Source organism: Clytia hemisphaerica, unplaced genomic scaffold, assembly GCF_902728285.1.
Source record: "Clytia hemisphaerica strain Z4C2 unplaced genomic scaffold, Clytia hemisphaerica genome assembly, whole genome shotgun sequence".
NCBI lineage: Eukaryota > Metazoa > Cnidaria > Hydrozoa > Leptothecata > Clytiidae > Clytia > Clytia hemisphaerica.
The window spans coordinates 448,554-454,980 of record NW_027103614.1 but is presented as its reverse complement, the minus strand read 5'-3'; the positions used below and the strand labels follow the sequence as shown (position 1 = coordinate 454,980).

At 33.7% G+C, this 6,427-nt stretch overlaps 1 long non-coding RNA gene across 1 annotated transcript; it reads left to right on the top strand.

Annotated features, from left to right (window-relative positions):
• Positions 1-1,443: 1,443 nt before the first annotated feature.
• Positions 1,444-2,228, top strand: LOC136802231 (uncharacterized). Its single transcript, XR_010845978.1, has 3 exons — positions 1,444-1,564; positions 1,857-1,936; positions 2,100-2,228. It is a non-coding gene; the product is annotated as an uncharacterized lncRNA (long non-coding RNA).
• Positions 2,229-6,427: the final 4,199 nt, after the last annotated feature.

Genomic DNA, 6,427 nt, shown 5'->3' with positions numbered 1-6,427 from the left:
ATCGAGCCGACATCGAATGTCATGAAGCGTCAAGCATGTTGCCTTGTGAAGAAATGTATGCTGGGTAAAGCAAGTGTGTTGCTGGCTAATCATTTCGAACAAAATAACCACGGTGTTAATACACGAAACCAAAATGCTTTTATTCGTCTGCCCAAAATTCGTTTAGAAGTTGCCCGACGTGGATTCTTCTTTATGGGAGGAAGGTTGTACAATACGCTACCAGTGGAATTGAGAACCGTAAATGACTTTAATATTTTTAAAAATAAAATAAAGTCTCATACTTTCAATTTTATTTAAGTATAGTGCCTCTGCTTAGCCTTTAACTTGCCACTACACTATCTCTTTTCTGGATAATTTATTTTTGGATCTAGTTAGGCTTTGGTTTTCACTCTCGTTGCTACATTTAACTATATCCCTAATATTCGGTATCAATTTGTTTACAACACCACAACACTACGTAATGATCTTTTACCAGAGATAGTAAAGAGAGGCGTTTAGGATATTTTATCTAATATTTATTTCCGTCTTATTTTTTTTTTTTTTTTTTTTAAACATTTTGAATATGATAATTTCACTGTTTTTGGGTACTTTCTCCTTTTCAGAGTTTACACATTGCGTCACACTTTTCAGTATTAATATTCTCAGTCTCGACATACTGTATTAATAGACTTCACATACATGTATACTCTTAGTCTTGTTTACATTAATTTTAAGATAACCTTTTGAAGTATCTATCGATCACAGCGTGGTTTTTCTGCGGGTATAACCTTTCATATTTAGTTTAATATATTCTCTATTAGTTCTATTTTATGTTTGCCTCAGTTATTTTTCATACTGTGTTATGCCTCGTGTTTTTCCTTACTATCATTTACTCATGCCTTTCCAACATTGGAAAGTACGTACACCTCTCAATCAAAACGAGATCTAACATTGTAAATTCTACTTTCATAGCGTATTTAACTCCTCATTCAAATAATTAATTTTCAAGTGCTTTTTCATAGCCAAATTCAATACGTTCGTAAACTATGCCAGCATGCCTTTTATTTAACTTATAATTTATTTATTATTTTAGATTTATAACAGGACCAAAGGTAATATCAGATACTTGTAACTGTTTGCGTAATCCTGTATAAATATTCAATAAAAACTAAAAACTAAAACTAAAAATGTCATTTAATTTCTCACATTTTTGCTCAATTAACTTTTTCTGAATCTTTTTTAAAAGGAACAATTTGAATGAATAATTTAGAACAGAAATTTCGGACATATATAACATAAAACCTTTCCTTTCTGTTCCTTTTCTTTAGAATGATTTTGAATTTTGAAATAAATCAAACTTGAGTGTTTCAGTGCTGTGTAAAACGTAAATTGTTCTACTTTGTATCCTATATATTGATGTAAATGATCAATGACATTAACATAATTATTTTTTGTTACAGTGAAATAATAAAATGAAAAGTTACTACTAACAAGTACTCATGAACACAAAATGAAGTTAAAAGCTCAAGATATGCCTAGATATTTCATTGTCTGGAATTAAATTGGAAGTGACAAACAAATGAAAGTAAGCTCTTTTTTCCAATTTCATTGTGTTGGTTTCGCATCTTTTTATCTTTGCATTTGAGGAAGGTTTCTCCCGATCACAGAAACACAAGGAACTGCAGAACTGTATTTTACAAAATGGTCTGTAAAATATCATATCACCTGGCGGTCCAAAAATTTTCAAATTTTGAATTTCATCTATTTTCATCAATCCCAGATGGGGGTATTTTTAAGAAAATTAGGAGCTGCTTAATACTGGCTTAAAAAAATGTGTGTAGATTTTTCACAATCTTCATCTCTTTTCTCTAACAAAGGAAAGCGTGTTGTGAAGAGCATCCCTGACAAAATATATTCATATGATAACGAAATCCTTCTGTTGTTGGCAACGGGAAAGGTAAGCCAATTTTTTTTCTCGGATTTTCCAAAGATTCAATTTCAAACCAAAGTTTTTACAGAGCATTTCTTTAAAGATTTTATTTGGTCATTTTACTAATCCTATTGTAACTGAATAACCTATATTCAACCCTCGATCTCAGTGTTTATTTTTTTACAACTAGGATTGCTACCCTGCTGGTTGGTTAACCTCGATTTGATCAATTTCAAGCATTTCGTAAAATTGATTTGGATGTCTGCAGTAGAAGATTTCAAGATCATATGTCAGTCGTGGCCAACTGAACTTCGTTACTTGTACATTTGAAAACAATTTATAATAATTTTCTAAATTCACAAATGTTCTATGTTCAAATTCTTTTGTTTTTCCCTTTCTTATGGTCCTCTCCCACCCTAGCCTTGGTACATTGAAGAATAATGAAAAATAATAGACTTTTTCTTGTAACTTGAAAAAATTATAGTCGCCATTGTTTTTATTTCGCAATTCTATTTTCTTTGCACCCTTCGAGGGGTAAACCACTTAAAAAAGTTTACGAGATTTTTTTGATTTTTGCTTTGATTTTTTCTATTTTTATGATTTTCATCGTGATTTTTTTTGGTAAAAACTTCCTCGTTATTTCTTTCAAAAAGGTGCACGAGACTTTTTCGAGTGATTTACACCTCGGCATCCTATTTATTCAGCATCTTGAATAGTTTGACATGCCAATTGCTTGGGCTGCCTAAATTCTCCTTTTAAATATTTTTCCAAAAACAAAAATTTTTGGCAAATTTACACTCTTCTTTTTTATAAGAATAGTGTTGGCTGAGGTTGAAGCATTCTTCGAAATTTGCCCAAACTTATGGTCTTATGGTTATTAATCTACCACAGACTCTTGCTTATAAAAAAAAAACAAGAAAGTTCGCAGAGAATCCTTGATAGAAAATTTAATCCGCTTTCGACCTTCACACTCTATACAATTTGCGTGAAGTGTTTGTTTTATAACTGATGGAAAGAGCCAGCGAAACATTTTATTTTTCCTTATAAGGGAAATGACGTTAATTAAATGTTACCAAATGCAACATTGCTGTGCTATCTACGAAATCTAAATGTTAGCTGTAGTTGACCCATAAAGAATGAGTAAAGTAGAATTTCGAACTCCCAGAGAGCCTTTACTACCCAAAGTTCGAGATAGAGAGAGAAAATAGCCAAAGGGACCAAGATTTTTACTCGAGAGAGAGATATTCGAGATAGAGAGGTTCGAGATAAAGAAAGGAATTTTGCCTAGAACAACCACAAATGTTCAAGGGACCAAGATTAGTGTTTGATATAGAGAGTTAGAGGGTTGTCGAGATAGAGAGATTCCACTGTAATAATGTTTCAAAAATTGAAAAGAAACGAGAAAAAGTTCTAGTCTTGTTAATCTTTGGAAAGTAAAAGAAAATAGAAAAATTGGCGCGCGCCTCGCCGCCATCTTGTCTTGAATACAAAAAAAATGTAAACAGATGACGTCACGCGCGTGGTGAAAATCCCTAAATGAAGAAATTTTATTTTAGTAAGGTTGTACGGAACTTTTATTTTTGTAGGTTTGACCGCGATTTTGTTTTTATTTTGCAAGAGGGATTTTTGTACAATGCGAAATATGGCTTCTTTGGAATCGAGAGCAGAACAGCTGTGGGAAGTTGAACTTTTTCTAAGAAAGTGTGACCAGTAAGTAAAAGAATTTTGATCGGCTATGTTTTCAACCGTTATTAGGATCTGGGAAATTCAAACTCTCAGCCCATACCATGCTATCTATTTCGCCATCAGTATACAGTATATAGAATAAGAAATCATAGCATGGATCTCCAGGCTACTTTTGTTGGTGAACTTCTCAGGAGTTCTCGTTCTACATTACTTTTCGAGGACTTGAAAGTTAAAGCCAAAGTTTTTATACAAAGAATGCGATGTCAAGGTGCTGAAAACGCAAAGTTAGATTGCAGTCTTCGACGGATTATAGTTCGTTCCTTTTTCAGGATTTTCAAGATTTCAACTCTCTCAAGATTCACTCGTTCACCAGCTCTTGCGATGAGCGGTTACGGGTGTACGGGGCTTCGAACAGGGTTCTAGTCCGATTTTTTTTTAATTGTCATTCTTTGCCCAATCTTTCCATCTTAGTCTTTGAACTGTAAAATGTGTGTGAGAGCCACATGGTTGAATAGTGGCAATCCAATCCCAGTTCATTATTTTCTAGTATGCTTTCTTCAACGTTGTGGCAGAAACGTGTCTTAACAACTTTGTCTAGTAGAAAGTATACTTCTTTTCTCATTGTTATTTTAGTTTCTTCGGCTGGCTCCGTGGTTTTTACCGTTTCAGTTTATTTTATATTATTGCGCTCGTTTTATACTTTCACTAAACACATCTTTTTACTATCTTTTATCTGTGGTGGTGTCTAATTAACACTGCTTTGGCCTACATACACAACCCTATTTCCACCCGGGGGGGGGGGGGTACTAGGGTTGGTGAATAAGGCGTATGTGCGGACTGGACCTCCGAAAACCGACCCTTAGAGAGACCAAATTTTAGTGAAAAAGTGACCCTTAGAGGAGGGGGCGTACGGGGGTCGCAGACACCGAAATACCGACGCATATTTCTTGGATTACCGTCAATACCGACAGCAAAATTTGGTAAAATCCTTATTTTTGTCACCGCATGGCATGTTTGACACCGAAATACCGTCACTTTTTTCTTCAAACACCGAAACAACGACGGAAAAAAGGGTTAACACTGTCACACCATCAAACCCGTACGCCCCCGCCCCCCCCTTAGAGAGACTTTTTCGAAAAATTTTCTCTGATTTTCAAAAATTTCCTACCCTTAGTGAGACTTTTTTGTATTTTTTTCTCTCAAATCAAATTTTTTTTCTAAAAATCGTGATTTTTCCCACCCTTAGAGAGACTTCTTTGAAATTTCCTGATTTTTGTAACCCTTAGAGAGACTTTGAAAGGTGAAAAACCCGCGTCGTTTGTATAAGTAGGAACTAGTAGTAATGACCCATAACGTACCGGAACGACCCAGAACAACCCAGAACGACCATTAACTTACACTTTCACGAATTGTTGAATAAAAATGAAAACTTTCAAACGAAAAGAAACCTTGAGAATGCGCTAAATACTAAAGATATGATTGAAGTTTGAAGTTTTCTTTTACTATTTCGAAGTTTTTTAAAGAATTTTTTGTTCCGCGAAAAGGTCCAAATCAAAAGTTTGTAGGCCTAACACTAATGCCTAAAGCAAAAATTGATATTCATCACGTAATCTTTTATACGGAAGCACCCGAGATAACCCGGAACTAGTGGCAAATTATTTTGTGTGCTTCCGTATAAAAGATTACATCATGAATATCATGAATTCTAGACTACAGATATTATTAAACTTTTCTTTAGTTTGCGTTATTAGTTTGAAGCAATATATTTACGAAATGAGACCAAAATACCTAAAATATAGACTAAAAGTATATGCTTTTTGACTTTCCAATTTTAGACAATATTTACAAGACAAAAAAAGTACCTAAAATTGTTCAAAATACACTAAAAATATAAATATTTTCTTTACTTTTCGCTTTTAAATTTGAAAGAGGGACAAGCGTGACAAAACCTATATTACGTCTGCTATTAAGCATGTGATAAAAACAACAATACTTTACTGTCTACCTACCTGGAAAAATCTCAGTTAAGCGGTGGCGGGGGAGAGGGGTTGGAATAAAATGTCCTGGGTGGAAAGTTTGTGAAAAGAAAAGGAAAGCAAGATTAGGGCAAAAATGCAAACTTTAAAAAACATTTTCTTGAAAATTTATCCAAAAGTTTATTAGCGGGGGGAGGCTTATTACGCACCCGAGAGTAAACAGAAAATGTTTCAAAAGAAATTAATCCGGATGTTTAACGCTCTATCCCCAATTGGTGCAATATTTACAACATTTAAAAATAAAAATACCCAAAATGTAAAGTACTCTACTGTGCTTAATTATAGGGGCGTGGAATAAGCAGGGAGGGTGGGTACCCTGGAAGAAATATCGTAAAATGGGGGGGGGGTAATTATAAAATGCTATGGGGTGATATTTTTCCAAAAATTGCAAAGCCCCCTACAATTAAGCACAGAAGAGTAATGGTTTTAAAAATATATTATAATATATAAAGTTTTCTTTACTTTTCGTTTTTAAAAGCTGGAAAAAAAAATTAAATGTAACAAAAGCTAATAAAAAATAAACCAAGCGTGGAATGCATTTCAAGCTTAGAAGTCAAATATAATAGAGGAGTCTGAGACTCTAAACCTGGTTATTTTATCTAAGACATTATCCACCAAACCTGGTTATCCAGAATTTCTAAAAATACTAACAAATAACATGAAAATACTAACAAAAACTAAGACCGTTTTTATCAAGAAAACAAAAACCACCTACGTCTGCAAGAAATGCACTGAAAAATTGGGATAAAATTTGGAAATAATGTTTCAACACTGAATCCAAAGAAGAAAGGTTAAA